This window comes from Chiroxiphia lanceolata, chromosome 2 (assembly GCF_009829145.1).
Source record: "Chiroxiphia lanceolata isolate bChiLan1 chromosome 2, bChiLan1.pri, whole genome shotgun sequence".
Classification (NCBI taxonomy): domain Eukaryota; kingdom Metazoa; phylum Chordata; class Aves; order Passeriformes; family Pipridae; genus Chiroxiphia; species Chiroxiphia lanceolata.
In genome coordinates, this window is record NC_045638.1 from 66155883 (window position 1) to 66171291 (window position 15409).

Consider the following 15409-nt stretch of genomic DNA (forward strand, 5'->3'; position numbering starts at 1 on the left):
CCTATCTTTCTTGGATATGTTTATGAGAATGCATTTGCACATTAAATTGGAAACACATGAGTCTATTGCTATTCCTCTCTGGAGTACACATACTCCTGATACACAGATTTAACACATGCTTAAGGGGAGAATGATTTGTGAGAGTCTCTTGTTAAAATACTGGCAACACATCACTGAGGATTTCCTCCAGCAAAGGGAACAGATTATACCTCTGTGAGCTGAATGCAAAACTACATGGGGTTTCTTTGTGTTTGTTCACAAAATCGCATACACAAACAGCAAGGAAAACATAACTAGAAATAGTCAAACTGGTTAATGACAAAAATATGGAAAAATCTCAAATTCAGAGCATTTGCTTTGCAGCAAGAAAATGTCACTCAAACATAAACTACTCAACTAAACGAGAAAGAGGATATAATTTCTGAATACTTAAAAGAAAGATGAAACTTTATTGGGTAAAAACACACGCAGAAAATTACCAATGCTCATTAAGGACCTATTAAGTCACCTATATTAAGGACCATTTCACAGATGCTCTGGGATTGCCACCTGTCCTTTAGCAGTTTGTCTACCAGCAGAAAGGAAGGTATGAATTTCTATAGATATTGTCTCATACATGTTTTCCCCAGGTAAAGGTCTCAAATACTCTATCAAATAGTACCAAAATTATATTTTGTCAATTATGTCCTTAATTCCTGTGTTCTTATTTTTACCTAGAATGCTTAATTGCCAATTTTAATCTCTTCTCAGACTATTAATAAAAATACTCTAGACTAATAGAAACTGTGCAGGAGACCTTTGAGTACAACTTTGTACTTATAAGTGCCCACATAATATATACAAATACATCAACAGTTTCTAGATGCCCATTTAAAATTGCTGTTAACTCCCTTTAAAATTCAGCTTTAAGATAACTGAGCTATCTGGACTTTTCATCTCCAGTCTTGAAAAACTGTTTTTTCTATAGTTTGTTTTAAAGGATTATGACTCAGGACACTTATTCAGTCAAAAATGTATAGAAAAAAAAGCCAAACAAGCAAACAAAAAACCCCTCCCATAAATATATTAATATTATCTATTAAATTGTGTGTGTAGATGTTATTGATAAATATCCATCAGGTTATTTAAAGAACTACAGGAAAGCAAAATACAAAATAAAGTAAAAAATGCATAAATACAAAATGATTATCAAAAATTGTAGTATATTTGTTGTACAAGTATTAAAACTAGCAGAAGAACCAGGCCTAGTGTACACTACTGCTTATTGCTCAATACAGAATATCCAAGTTGGTTCTCAGTTCTCAGTGCCCTGATGTATACAATACCTCTGAGTTAGTTTATACTTGCGTTCTGCTCTGGCGCATGCCAACTTAGTCCTTTGTTGAAGAATTTCTCTTTCACATGGAATTTGGATTTATTCTTCATTAATAAACCTGTATGGAGTTTGAATTAATATATAAGAGCCAAGACACCTGTCCATAGTGTGGGTGTCCCTATATGGCGTTAAGAAAATGGAACATTCTGTCAAGCATTCTACTAAACATCATATGAGAATTGATATGCACACAGGTACCCCAGATATCAAGCCACAGCTTAGGTATTAAGGAAAATTTATTTCTGAAAGTCAAGAACCCTGGCAATTTACACTGGGTAGGAAAGTGCAAGTAGCAAATCTGTTCTGGTTCTTTTGTAACATCTGTATAACTTTTGCATCTGCATAACTTCAAGACTGTATTCTCCCCTTGTTTTATGACTTGCCTGACTTCTCACAGGGGCCCCTATTCATGTCTGTGAGAACCCTAACTCTTCTTTCAATGTGAGTTTACCTCTCTCACAAACAATGCACAGCAAATACGCAATGCTATTCATGGGAAAGAATTTCTCTCCCATGCTAGATCTTCCCTAACCACAGAAACGGTCTTGAGTGAATACCTTCATGTTTCCCTCCTCAGAATAAATTTTTCGTGCAATATTTTATCCTAGACATCATAAGTTTTTATAGTATACAAAGTATTTATGCAAGTGTATGGTGAAAGGTCACATAAGTTGTTAAAGTTCCTCATAATTTAAGCAGGTCAGGCTACATGGATGCTATTCCTTGTTTCTCTTAATATTCACCCATATGTAGTCTAAAAGAATGCTCTCACAGCAGGAAACATGGATACCTTTCACATCATCTCTTTGTACAGCCTACACTTCATAAGTTTAAACTACAGAGTAACAGCATCAGTTTAGAGCTGGTTTACAGCTGTTTACAGATGCTTTGCCCACTTTTAGATTTTAAAAAATATGTGAATGGTACTGAAGAATGACGTCTAGATGAAATTGTTATGGAAGAAAAACATACTGAGATTTACATTGTACAAGTCTCAAGCCTTACAGCATTTCAACTGTTAGTATATCACTTTTTTCCCAATTACTTCATAATTCTGGAGAAACGTAGCTTTTGTGTTATGCCTTAAAATCTGTTTTTGTCACCAAAAGCCCCTTAATATCAAGTTAAAAAAAAATAATCTCCACATACTAGCTAGTTTTGCTGAATATGACTTTCTGAAAAAATTCTATTACCCAGAGGCCTGTAAGGTGTGAATATGAAAGCTGGCAGCAAAAAATCTGCCTAAGAGAGAGGCAAAAAAAAGTCTACAGTTTTTCTGCTCAGTATAACTGTTGTTATTGCTAAGTATGAACTCTATGGGAGCTATTTGACTCAGGGGACTAGAAATACGATATGGATACTTTTTACCTCTGGGTCATTTTTTCAAGTCTAGCTCAGATTAATAATAGTAAAAATGTATTGTATCATCTGACAGCTCTGGAATTGTATGAACCAAATGATCTGGCAATTCAAGAGAAATCCTAACGGACCTCAAACTCATCCACTTTGTAATTGCAAACTTTACCACACAGGTGGTAGCTTTCTTGGCTTAGAAAAAACCAAGAAAACTGATACTGTTACTTCACTAGTTATATCACTTCAAAGGAGGAAAAAGAGCTAAAACTTTGCATTTTGACAAGCTGGAGAACACAGTTGTAATCATTTCATAGTCAGTAAGTTTAAAAACTATTATGGTCATTTAAACAAAGATATTAAACTTGAATTGTCATCCCCATTTTTAAGAGTTAAATATCTAGGAAGCTTTATTATCTAAAGAACACACTAGAGGTTCAGTTCTTATTGCTTCCTAATAAGACCTGGGCCTATAATACATATTCTTTGAAGAAAAGCATCCAAAACAGAGCCCTTTATTGCCTTTTCAATTTATCCTTTTCTGTAATACATATCCTATCTTGTATTCAGCAAACAATAAATTGAAGTCTGTAAAGTAAGTAGATATTTCACCTCTCAGGTACATGTCTGAACCCACAGTCCCATCACCTCTGATAGAAAATTGTCATTACTTCTCTTGGGGTGAAATAACATTTTATAGTTTCATGCATAATGAAATATTTGTAAGAAATGGGCTTGAAAAAGGATCATATTAGGATACGTTATAAATGGATGGTTGACACCTATCTCCAGAGTAATAGAAGTCCATTTCAAAACCTTTCACAACCTGAATAAAAGAGATAGTTTAAACCAATTTTGCCCAAGGCCAATATTCACAAAGACATTCAGGATTTTGGATTATTTTTTTCTCTGTTGAATGAGACTTGGTTTCCTCAATGACTTTGGGAAACTGCAGTCTGCTTCTCAGGACTGTTAGTTAATGACCAGCTCTGATATTAGTTTCCCTCAAGTGTTCGTGTAATGACTGTGATACACCCCATTGGGGTTCTTGGGGTTTAAGCATATGCTCCAAAATATTATTGGGAATAATATACATAGGGGAATAATCTGGAGCAAAGGAGATGCAGACTTCGTGGAAGAGGATCATATCAGGGAATATTTAAGCAAACCAGACATACCTAAATCCGTGACCCATGAGGGATACATCCACGATTGCTGAGAGAGTTTGTTGATGTCATTGCAAGGAAATTGCAATGTTATTCCTATTTTCAGAAAGGCTAAGGAGGAGAACCCAAGGAGCTACAGGCTGGTCAGCCTCACCTCAGTCCCTCTGAAGGTCTTAAAGAAGCTAAACCTAAAACACATTTTCAGGCACATAAAAAAGACAGTGATCAGAAGTAGTCAATAAGGATTCACCAAGAGGAACACATACTTGACCAACTTGGTGAACTTCTGTGGTGAAATGTCTGTCCTGGCAGATCAGGATGGAGCAGTAGATATTATCTACTCGAATTTCATCAAAAGATCTTTCACACTGTGTCCTTTAAGATACTCATAGACAAGCTGATAAAGTGTGGGCTGTATGAGTAGACCGTGAAGTGGATTGAAAAGTGGGTGAATGGACAAACTCAGAGGGTTATGATCAGTGGCACAGAATATAGTTGGAGACCAGCATCTAGAGGTGTACCCCAGGGGTCAGTACTGGGTCCAGTCCTGCTTAACATCATTAATGACCTGAATGATGGGGCAGTGTCCACCCTCAGCCAGTTTTCTAATGACATCAAACTGGAAGGAGTCACTGATGGTCATGGAACCATCCAGAGGTATCCCAACAGGCTAGAGAAATGGGCCTATGGGAACCTCATGAAGTTCAACAAGGAGCAGTGCAAAGTCCTGCAGCAGGGAAGGAACAACGCTAGACACAAATATATGCTGGGGGCCACCTAGCTGGAAAACAACTTCAAAGGAAAGGATCTGGGGGTTATGGTGGGTACCAATTCGAAGAGGAACCAGCTATATGCCCCTGGTGCAAAGATTAATGGTGTGCTGAGCTGCCTTTGGCAAAAGATTGCCATCAGATGAAGGGAGAAGATCCTTCCCCTCTGCTCACACCTGGTGAGGTCATGCCTGGAGTGCTGTGTCCAGTTCTGGGCTCCTCAGCACAAGAGAACCATGGACATAATGGAGAGTCCAGTAAAGGGTCACAAAGATGGTTAAGAGACTGGAGTATCTCTCCCTTGATAAAAGGTTGAGAGAGTTGGGATTGTTCAACCTGGAGAAGAGAAGGCTCAGGGGGATCTTATTAATATATAGAAATACCTGAAGGTAACGTATAAAGAGGACAGAGCTAGGATCTTTCCGGCAATGCCCAATGGCAGAACAAGAGGAATGGGTCTACCTGCGACACAGGAGGTTCCATCTGAACATCAGGAAATACTTTTTTACTCTGAGAATGACTGAGCACTGGTACAGATTGCCTAGGTATGCTGTGAAATTTCCCTCCTTGGAGATACTCAGAAGCTGTCTGGATATGGTTCTGGGCAACTGACTTTAGGTGGCCCTGTTTTATCAGAGTGGTTGAACCAAATGACCCTTTTCATCCTGCACTCAATTTGAGAACCAAATTAGAGAATAATAGGAGTAGGATTCAGTTTGCCTGCACATGGATCTTCACAAAGAAGTTATGTAAATGTGAAGTGCATGTGGTGATCCAGTACTGATTAAGCTAATTAACTGTCTAGACTCCACTGACTTGAACAACTAGGGACAGGATTCCGTTGCTGAAGCCAAGACATCTAGTGCAATTTTCTACAATGTAGGTGACACCATTGACCTCCATCTGCTGGTCCAGAAGTCTGCAAGTCTCCTGTAGTTCTTGTGTCACATTTGTCAGTTCCATGCTGACATCCTGGGTACTGTTAAAGGAGTAAAATGATATGAGGTATGAATACGTGAGCATTTCACTAAAGCCCATTTTTTTGATTAACAGTAATGGGAGCTTTGGCACCTACAGGCCAAATGTAATAGCCAAATGCCCACAGTCTGGCATTTCATCATGTCCTATTGTTACAGTAAGGTTTGAAGCGAAACTTAAAATGTGGCAAGTTAATTCATAAGTGATTTCCTTATATCAGAATTGCATGCACTTGTCTAAAATATTCAACTAAGTTCACAGCAGTATTGATTTATCAACACTATTGATTTATCTGATGATATTTATCTGAAGATATATGATTTATCTGATTTATTGATGAAACAGTCTTAAATTAATCTGAATTAAATCTGAATTAACTTATCAAGGCAAAAAATATCTACTAACATCTGTTACTAATCTATTTTCCATATCAGCTAAAATTAGACGTATTTACGCTCATTTAGCCAAGCCTACACAACTCAAGTAGGGAACACTTCTCCAAGTTGTATGTAAATCAAATTTTTAGCTGCCTAGTGCATAGAAGTTTCTCTTGGCAATCAGGATATCATCAGCAAGTGACATTACCTTATGGTATGAAGAAGTATTATTCTCTACCTGGTAAAGAAAAACAGATCTTGGTAAGAGTGCATACCGTGTAACATGGGAGCCAACTAGCACACTTTTCCAGGCTATGTTCATGTTCCTTCTTCTGGACTCTCCTCATCTTTCTAAAACTTAAAAGTAGCTAACAGTTCAGGTTAGGAGATAAAGGAGTTCCAGGATTTGAGGAAAAATAATGAAACACTGATAAATATCAAAGTTACTTGTCCCTCCCATTTCTCCATGATTTCCCAGGAGTACCTACAGTTAGATCTCAGTCACTGGTCATCATTTTTCTTGATGAAATGAGTGTTTTTCATCTAGGCCAAGACACAAAACTTCAGTCCTCTTACAGCTATACTTATCCCTTCGTATAACCTACTGCTTGTAATAACACAAGGATATACTGTCTGTGACCAGGCAACTTTCCAAATAAAAGACATTGTTTGGGACAAATCACAAGCAAAAAAAAAGTATACACTAAAGCAATAAAACTTTTTGCATATATATAAGAGTTAATACTATTTAATATGTAGAATATTGGCAGATTAAGTCCACAAGTCAGTTAATACGTCTAGAATGATTATCCATGAATGTGATTGGATTTTCTGTTGAAAATTTTCTGTTGATTGTTTTCTTCCTGTCTTTCTGAGGTTTTGAATCAGATGAAAATAGTAGTCTTTTCAAGTCATCAGTAAAAAGATGAATCCTGTTTAACTGGTAGTAGAATTTGCGTCAAGTCCCATTTTCCACATCACTGAAATTCCAATTTTCTTTCCAGTGCTTAGTCAGGAATTCAGTAACTACCATCCCCTACAAAACATCTGTATCATACTGTATTATTCAGTATATTCCAGTGTTGTATTTCTCAAATGTTCCATGTGTCCAGAGCATCCATTGCACCTGACTGGAACAGTCCATCAATATTCTAAGCATTCAGAGTACAGCATCTGTGACACTCATTATTAACCTTTCATTCCACATTTCATTTATATTATAATTTCGGTGATGGCTTTTTGGTTCAGACATGATGCCCTGTGTCAAAGTACATCTTATTAGTGTTCACAAACTATAGACTGATGCAATAATCATGTCAAAGATTTGCTTATCATAATTTCTATAACACTGAGGACCCTAACAGATATTCCAATTGTCTCTGAGTTCTGTATTATTAATGCTAACAGCTGCAAGTCATGCATGTTGCAATAGTCTGAGCTGAGACCTACCATAATTTGACATATGACTAGTTAACCTAAGTTCAGAATTAGTACATATCTTCAGAAAAGTGTTAAACCACTGTTAACAGTTAGAAGAGGGAAAATAGCTTCCTTTTAACTCCATCTGGTACATACTGACATTCCAAACTGTTGCTAATAAAACACTGAATCTTGTATGGAGTACATGGTGAAAAAAACCACAGTGAAAAAAAGGGTGAGTAATGAACTACATGCTTTGATAATTGCAAAAACAGAACAGAGAAGATAACAAGAAGACATAGAAATAGTATTGAAATAATATTATGCTGCTGTATTACAGTAGCATAATGTGCTTTATTGAAAGTATGCCTGATAGTTCTCTCAACTAGAATTCCAAGATAATATAACTGTGTATATGTAGGAAAGGTTAACCGGAGGCAGAATTTTTATTAGGATTTTAAATAGCCCAACAGTATTGGGTAGATCTAGTTTACCCCATACTGAAAGAAAAAAAAGAAAATCAAAACAAAACTGACCAAAGATAAGTGTATGATTCTTTCAAGATGTTTGACAACTTCAGGCCTACATGAGAGAACGCCACAAGTCCTTAATAAATGTAATGGTTCAGCTTTCAGGTAAAGTTGCAAGGAATTAAATACAAAGAAGAAAGGACAGATAGTATATGACTAGAGACCTGCAGGAATGAAAATTTCCTGGATAAAATCTCAAGGTACTCAGAATAACAAGAGACCATTTATAGAGGAATTATCTCTTAGTAACCAAAGACAGCCAAACACTAGAGGAGAATCCATCCTTGACCTACTTGCAAATAGAGAGGAACTGATTGAAAATTTGAGAAATGTGGAACAGCCACAATGAACTAGGTGATTCTAGACAAAACAGTTAATGAGTTTATAAAGCAATGGTACAATAGTACTAAATTTTAAAAAAGAAAATTAGACTCAAATCCACAACAATTGGTGAGCCAGGGAAATTTCTGGGCAGATCCCCAGGACAGTGAGATACAGGGAATCTTCCCAAGACTTTTCACACTAAGTCATTGGAGCCAGTAATAAGAGATTTCAATAGCTGATCTGCATGAGTTTATGAAGTTTTCAGTGTTCATGGTCCCACTTAACCACTGTTCCTTTTCCTGTTTAACTCCTTTTCATATTAATATCCCTCCCACATATCTGTGTAACAGAACCACATAGATACTAATGCCAAGTTTTTCATTGGAATAGCATATTCAAAGTTCATCCATACAAATGCCTCTAACAATTTGGGTGTAACCATCTGAGAGAGCAGCAGAGAGAAGTAGTAAACCTGGAATTTAAACTCATTTAAAGAATTGAGTTTTCCAAGACAAAATAATATTAATATTAATAGTACTATTAATAATATTCATATCAATATGAATAATGATAACAACAATAATAACAACAGCTCATTACACGTCTTTTCCAGAATAATGGTTTGCACTGGTGAGGTAAAAATCTGTAAGTTTAGTGTTATAGGACTTCTCAGCCTCTCTAGAATCATGACTTTGGAGTAGGAATTCTGGACCCTACAGAATTGGGCAACACTCCTGCTTAGGACCATGAGTTTTGAAACCATTGTTAACATTAGACCAACACCATAACATGCACACAGACTTCCTAACATTTACTGTTTTTCAAATCTTAGTGAGATGATTACATTCAAAGACAAAATTGTAGGGGGTGTATGTGGAGGGGGAATTCAACTGTGCCTGACTGCCTTTGTTTTAGTTACATCCCAAGAATCTTTTTCTATTTAATTCAGCTGCAAAGTTGACTAGATAGAGTGTGTCTTATTTTGGGATTGTTCTTTCAGCTAGGATGCAGTCCCAAAGCAAGACCTGTCTTCAGGCTTGCCGTTTGTGAAGTAGATGTTGGTCAGAGAACAGGTTTATTCCTGTGTACTTCTTTTCTCCTGAGCCTACAGTGATTCACACACCTTACTCCAAGGGTTTTTCTGTACTCCATAAATTTGCTAGACAATCACAGTACTAGCTTCTCTCAGAGAATGGGTAACCTGATAAGGTATATCAGAAACACTGTTGTCTTGTGGGTATTGCTAGATCCTCTTCTCACCTGGAAAGTAGTAGACATACCATTTATGAAGGGTGAAAGCAATGGTCGGGCAAATTGTTGAGCAATAATCCTGACTAAAAACAGTTTTCTCAACAAATTAAATTGTTCAGTTTTGTAGAGAAGGTTTATGCATAATTATTTGTAACACGTAAGTTGAAAACCACATCCCAAAGAATTAAATGAATATGTTAAAAGTACTGGGACCTATTCTCTGAGTCACATCAATTGATTCCAAACAGCTGCTATCCATACTATTAAATTTTTATACACTCCTGAGAAAGTATGGACTTCCCTATTTTGTCTATTGGGAATGGCCTGTGACCATCCTAACTCTCAAGAACTTAATATAAATTGTTTGGGAAATTGCTGGAGACCAAAAACCAAAACCATAGTAGTAAATAATTAGAGCACTTTAAGGCATTTAACAATATGTGTAAATAAGCAATAGAGTTACAGTGTTTAAGAGTGCTCTTCATACTGTTCAGTGGAGACCACAAACTACTGCTTTTACAGAAAAAGAGAATGCAACTTTTTATAATTCTTTTCTTGATATATCAAATGCCACAGCAGGCAAATAAGATTGGGGGCTACAGAATGTTTGGAAGGAATGACTCCTAAATTTGACTTTCTGGGGCTAAGATTTGTAGTAACTGTGGTATAACAGAAGAGTGTAAATACTACTGTAGAGGGATGATTTCTTTATTGAAGACCACATAGAATACAGTTTTATGGTTTCCTGCTGAAGATCTCCCACCTAGTCAAGCAGACTGCAGGAAGATCAATAGCTAGGTAGATTGTTTAAGGCAGAACTGTAGCCCAGAAAAGTACAGTAATTTTTATCTCATGTTAAATAACCAAATGGAAAACTAAGGTTGTGGTTGTACTCATACTGTTATACAGAGGGCCAGTGCTACAGAAGATATGGCATTAGAAATTTAAATTACATTATAAAGAACAGAAAAATAGATTTTTCAAATTTTAATAGATTGAAAACATTTATTATTTGTTACACTCCATATTTTAACCTAGAAACTACTCAGAGTTGTTATCTTTATCTAAGACTTTTTAAAAGCCTTTTGGTTTGTTATAACCTCAAATTCGCGTCCGGAGTAAAACTACATATTTTTCTCAAATGAGAATTTTTTTTTAACTTCCACTCTACATAGTCAGTAGCTTCTTTAGTATAGATATTTTCCATATATCCTACATACATATGAGCCAGGTGAGTGGCAAATGGGCTTTAACTGATGTTGTACAATAAGATTCTACTATCAAAACAGAAACTCTTTTTGAAAGGGGAAGATATTGGCTTTATCAACTATTTCAACTCAAAAGAACAATCTTAGGTCCTCCCCTCCTTTAGTGACTCAAATAATATATCTTTTAAACTCTTTCTGGACTAGGATGATACAAATTACATGACTGTCCATTAGCTGGTTGGATCTGATCCATCAAAACAGAGGATCAAAGAGGACATTTTCCCACCTGCTCCATCTAGTTCAAGAGTTTCTAGTGGCTGTTTCACTATCACAGTTGACCACTCCTCAAAAGCTCTTGGTGCATCTTGATAAACATATGAACAAAAGATTTAATGTAACTTTCGTTCAAACTAAATCTGAAAGCTCATTCCTGCAAAATTAGTGATTCTGACACCTTTCAATATTAACTTTACAATTACTTTGTGCCTTTAGAATTTTTATAGTGCTATGAAAGATAAATGAGATTACTTTGACTAAGCAATCTGAATGGTAAATGATATTCCAGTAACAGAAAATAACTCTCAGAGTGATGGAAAAGACCAGATGAATTAGTTATGTTCATGTGTTAGAGGGATGGAGACATTTCAGTTCCAAATTTGCTGGTGATGCTAGCAGAATTCTTCCCCAGGTACCCAAAAATGGTCTTTGAAATTTTGTTTCAAAAGATTGTATGAATCAGAAACCCATATGTATTCAATGCCATAATATTTTGCTGATTGTAGGGCAAAGATGGCTACAGAAATGGAATAACCTTTTTTTGATTTTACAGGAAGTTAACATCTTCATGTTAGATGAAAACTAAACAAAATATAACTAAATGCATTTTGCTTCCTCTGCAGGCAAAACAGTTCTCAACAAGAGGACAGCAAGTTATATGTCTTTGAACTTTTGAGATAATGAGTACACATTAAATCGATGGGCAGGGTGAGATTATAGAACATGTAACATCTTAAAGCAAGTTTCAAAATATATATTACAAAAACAGTGTTCTTCACATTACCTCACCATCTATCTTAACAGAAATGCTCATTGTTATCTTAAACTTTCTAGAGGAAACAGTCTTCACTTTATGTTCTTATTTTACTTTTCTCCTTTCCATACACTGGAGGTGAAAACAAATAATTTAAATTAACAAACTGACAATAAAAAAGGCCTGTTGAGAATCTTGCCTGCTGGTCTTTAAAATGATGAAAGCACTTTACATTGTAAGATTACTCTGGTCTCTGAACATGTATTCCAGTTTGAAAGACTGAAAATCTCCCTGAAGTCTGAAACACTTAAATAATTTAGATTAAATTTAAATTGTACTACACTTTATAAGCCCAGAACCATAGTCACATCTTTACTGGAGAGCTTATAAAAATTTGAAATGCTCCAATAATTTTAAATCTTGTAGAAGCCTAGCACCTTCCAAATTAAAGTGTTAATAAAAAAATTAGCACTGAAATTTAAATCTCTATATGCTGTGTAGAATGATTTAGAATTATTGAAGCCTTTCAATTTTTTATGAGGTCTCTATGTAGAAGTGAATCAAACAGCATTTTTAGTACAATGGAAATAAGATAAAAAATAAACATAGAAAAATTGTCATCAACATAGCAGTGTAGTATGAGAACTTTTCCAGGGTGCTAAAAAAGCTTTGAAAGAGCAATTGTATATCAAAAATTGGAACAGATATAGCTGCCTTCTTAAAATATTTTCATAAGACTCAGGAGATACTTTAGGTTCTGATTTTGTGCAAGCTATTTAATTTCTTTAAATATCCGTTTCTCCCTTGATTATTTAAATAATAAATTCATTGGGGAAAGGACTTTCTTTTTGTAATTGATATTCATCTGACTAAATGCAAAAAACTACCATGTCAACATCCATATCTAACCTGGTTACCCCAGTACTGCTTCATAATGAGTACAGACAAATATATTATTTTCGAAGTCTGTTCATACAACTGTAAACCCCTCAATAAGGTTTAGATCACATCCTGAGAAAGATGTCTTCATAGACAGAAAGGGGAGCCTAAAGTCACTACTTTAGGTATTGATTTCAGTATCTAAGTTTAAGGGAAATGCAGCCAACTTGTTATTATCTTGTGTATTAAGACATCCAGGTATTCCTGCAACACTTATTATGAAAAGGTATAAAAATTTCAAATAGAATACCTTAAATCATCTGAATCTCCATGCGTTAGGCAGTGAAATCTTTAGAAACAGTGAATATGGAAAGATCTCTCAGTAATATATTCACAGATATATTTCTGAAGAGAAAAGAACAAAGAAAATACATGGGTCATCTGTATCAAATTAGATGAGTTTTTCATTCCATAATGTTCACAGTAGAGAGAACTAAAGAAAGAAACTTATCAGGTATTTTGTGTACTCACAGTCCCTGTGCACACACTCGCAGCTGACCCTTGAAGACTAGCATGGCCCCTCCTCCTGCCTGATACCTCTCCCTGGACAGGGGACCTCCTACTCCCTGGCAGTTTCAGTAATTTTTGCCAGAAAATCTACATACACATCCCACATATATATACACCCCATGCACACCTGGTTTGGGGAAGATACAAGACCCTCCCCAAACAGCTGGAATGTGGGCACACTGGGGCAGTGACCTACCATCACAACACAGCCACTGACATTCAATTACACAAAACCAGACCCTTTTATACCCTTTCCTGTCTATTCACCCCTTTTTTCCTCTCTGACTTGCCTCTCCCCTAAATTATTTAATAAATTTTTCATAGTACCAAAGGTCACCTTTGAATATAGATATCTTCATGGTCCTCTTGTTTCCCCCTTCTTACCACTGAGATAGTCTAGGTTGTCTCTCTCCAAATCTGTGCCTGAAGTTCTTAATAGCCTTTCAATTAGTAACTCTAGACTTTTGGTCTTTACCCCTATCTTCCTTGTCTATCAGGTGTATGTCTCTCTGTTATTGCTCTCCCTTTTACTTATTATCCCCTTCTACACTGAGAAAGTCGTTGATAAGATGATTCGAGTGAGGCAGACCTCTCATCTTACACATATCATTAAAGTTATGTTCTGGTTTTGTCTGGGATAGTTAATTTTCTTCTCAGTAGCTACTTAGGGGCTATATTTTGTATTTGTGCTGAGAATCAAGTTGATAACACAGGAATGTGTTCATTATTGCTGAGCAGACCTTACACAGCCTCAAGGCTTTTTCTGACTCTCATCCCACACCACAAGTGAGGAGGCTGGGGATGCACAAGAAGTTGGGAGGGGACACAGCCAGGATAGCTGTGCCCAGATGACTAAAAAGATATTCCATACCATATGGTATCATGGTCAGCATATAAAGCTGGGGGAAGAAAAAGGAAGGAGGTGCACATGTTCCATTTTCCCAAGTCACAGTTACACATGAAGGAGCCCTGTTTTCATGGAGATGGATGAACAACTACCTGCCCATGGGAAGCGGTGAATGAATGCCTTGTTTTATTTTGCTTGTGCGTGCAGCTTTTGCTTTACTTGTTAAACTGTCTTGGTCTCAGCCCAAGAGTTTTCTCATTTTTTTTTCTTCCAGTTCTCTCCCCTAACTCCCTGGGGGTGGGGGATAGTGAGTGAATGGCTAGGTGAAGCTTAGTTGCCAACTGGATTTAGACAATGACGAGTTACCACAGAAATATGGATCATAAAACCACCCATTGTGTGTAGACTAGATGTTTGATCATTCTTTTTTCAATTTATTACACAAATAATTCCAGGAAAATATACATCTGTAATTGGAAAATTAAGATGTCACTTTTGTATGATAGAGGAAATATAGTATTTTATGTGATTTGGCTTTTGGGATTACAAGGCTACAGATTAGGCAAGATCATACATTTAGCAAACTTAATAAATCAAATCAATAGAACATCAGGGAATAAATCAGCACATCAATAGTGTTACACAGCGTTGCAAAGAAAAAAGTGCAAGCAATCATCTTTATATGCATTTTCACTGCAGCAAGAAGGACCCTGCAAGAAAGGAGTCTCTTATTTGCTGTCATCTCAGGATTTACCAGACATTTGCTGGTGATGGCAATTTAGCAGATGACTAATAGGTTGCATAGTTATGGTCAAATAGAGCTCATACATGTACTATTAAATGCAACTTTGTCTTGGTATAGATAAGGAAGGTCATTAAAAAAGAGAGTTTCTGGGCTTTCTTCCAAATATGTTTTATAAACTTATATCCATATAGCATAATATTAAATGCCTCAAATATTTTTTTGAGTAGGAGTAGAAACTGTTGCTTTTCCTTCACAGTTACAAGTCCTTAACCTGCTAAGCTAGAGAAGCATTTTCATTGTGAGACTATATCTCTTGCTCTTTGGCCCAAATAACCTTTTTAATAATGTCAAAATAAGGAAGGCTACTTCAGCAAGTTTGTAACCAAGGAAGGGTCTAGGTTTACCCAGTATTCCCTATGATTTTTACATAAACCAGACTATAAAATGAAAGGAGGGAAGGCCTTCGCTCTCTTTCCTTCCGGCGGCTTGGAGGTGCAGGTTCCCTGCTGTTGAGTCTGCCGTGTTGGGGAGCGAGGCCTGGTAAGGCCTTGTCGACCTTGGGAGGCGGAGGTTGCCGGCGATCGTCC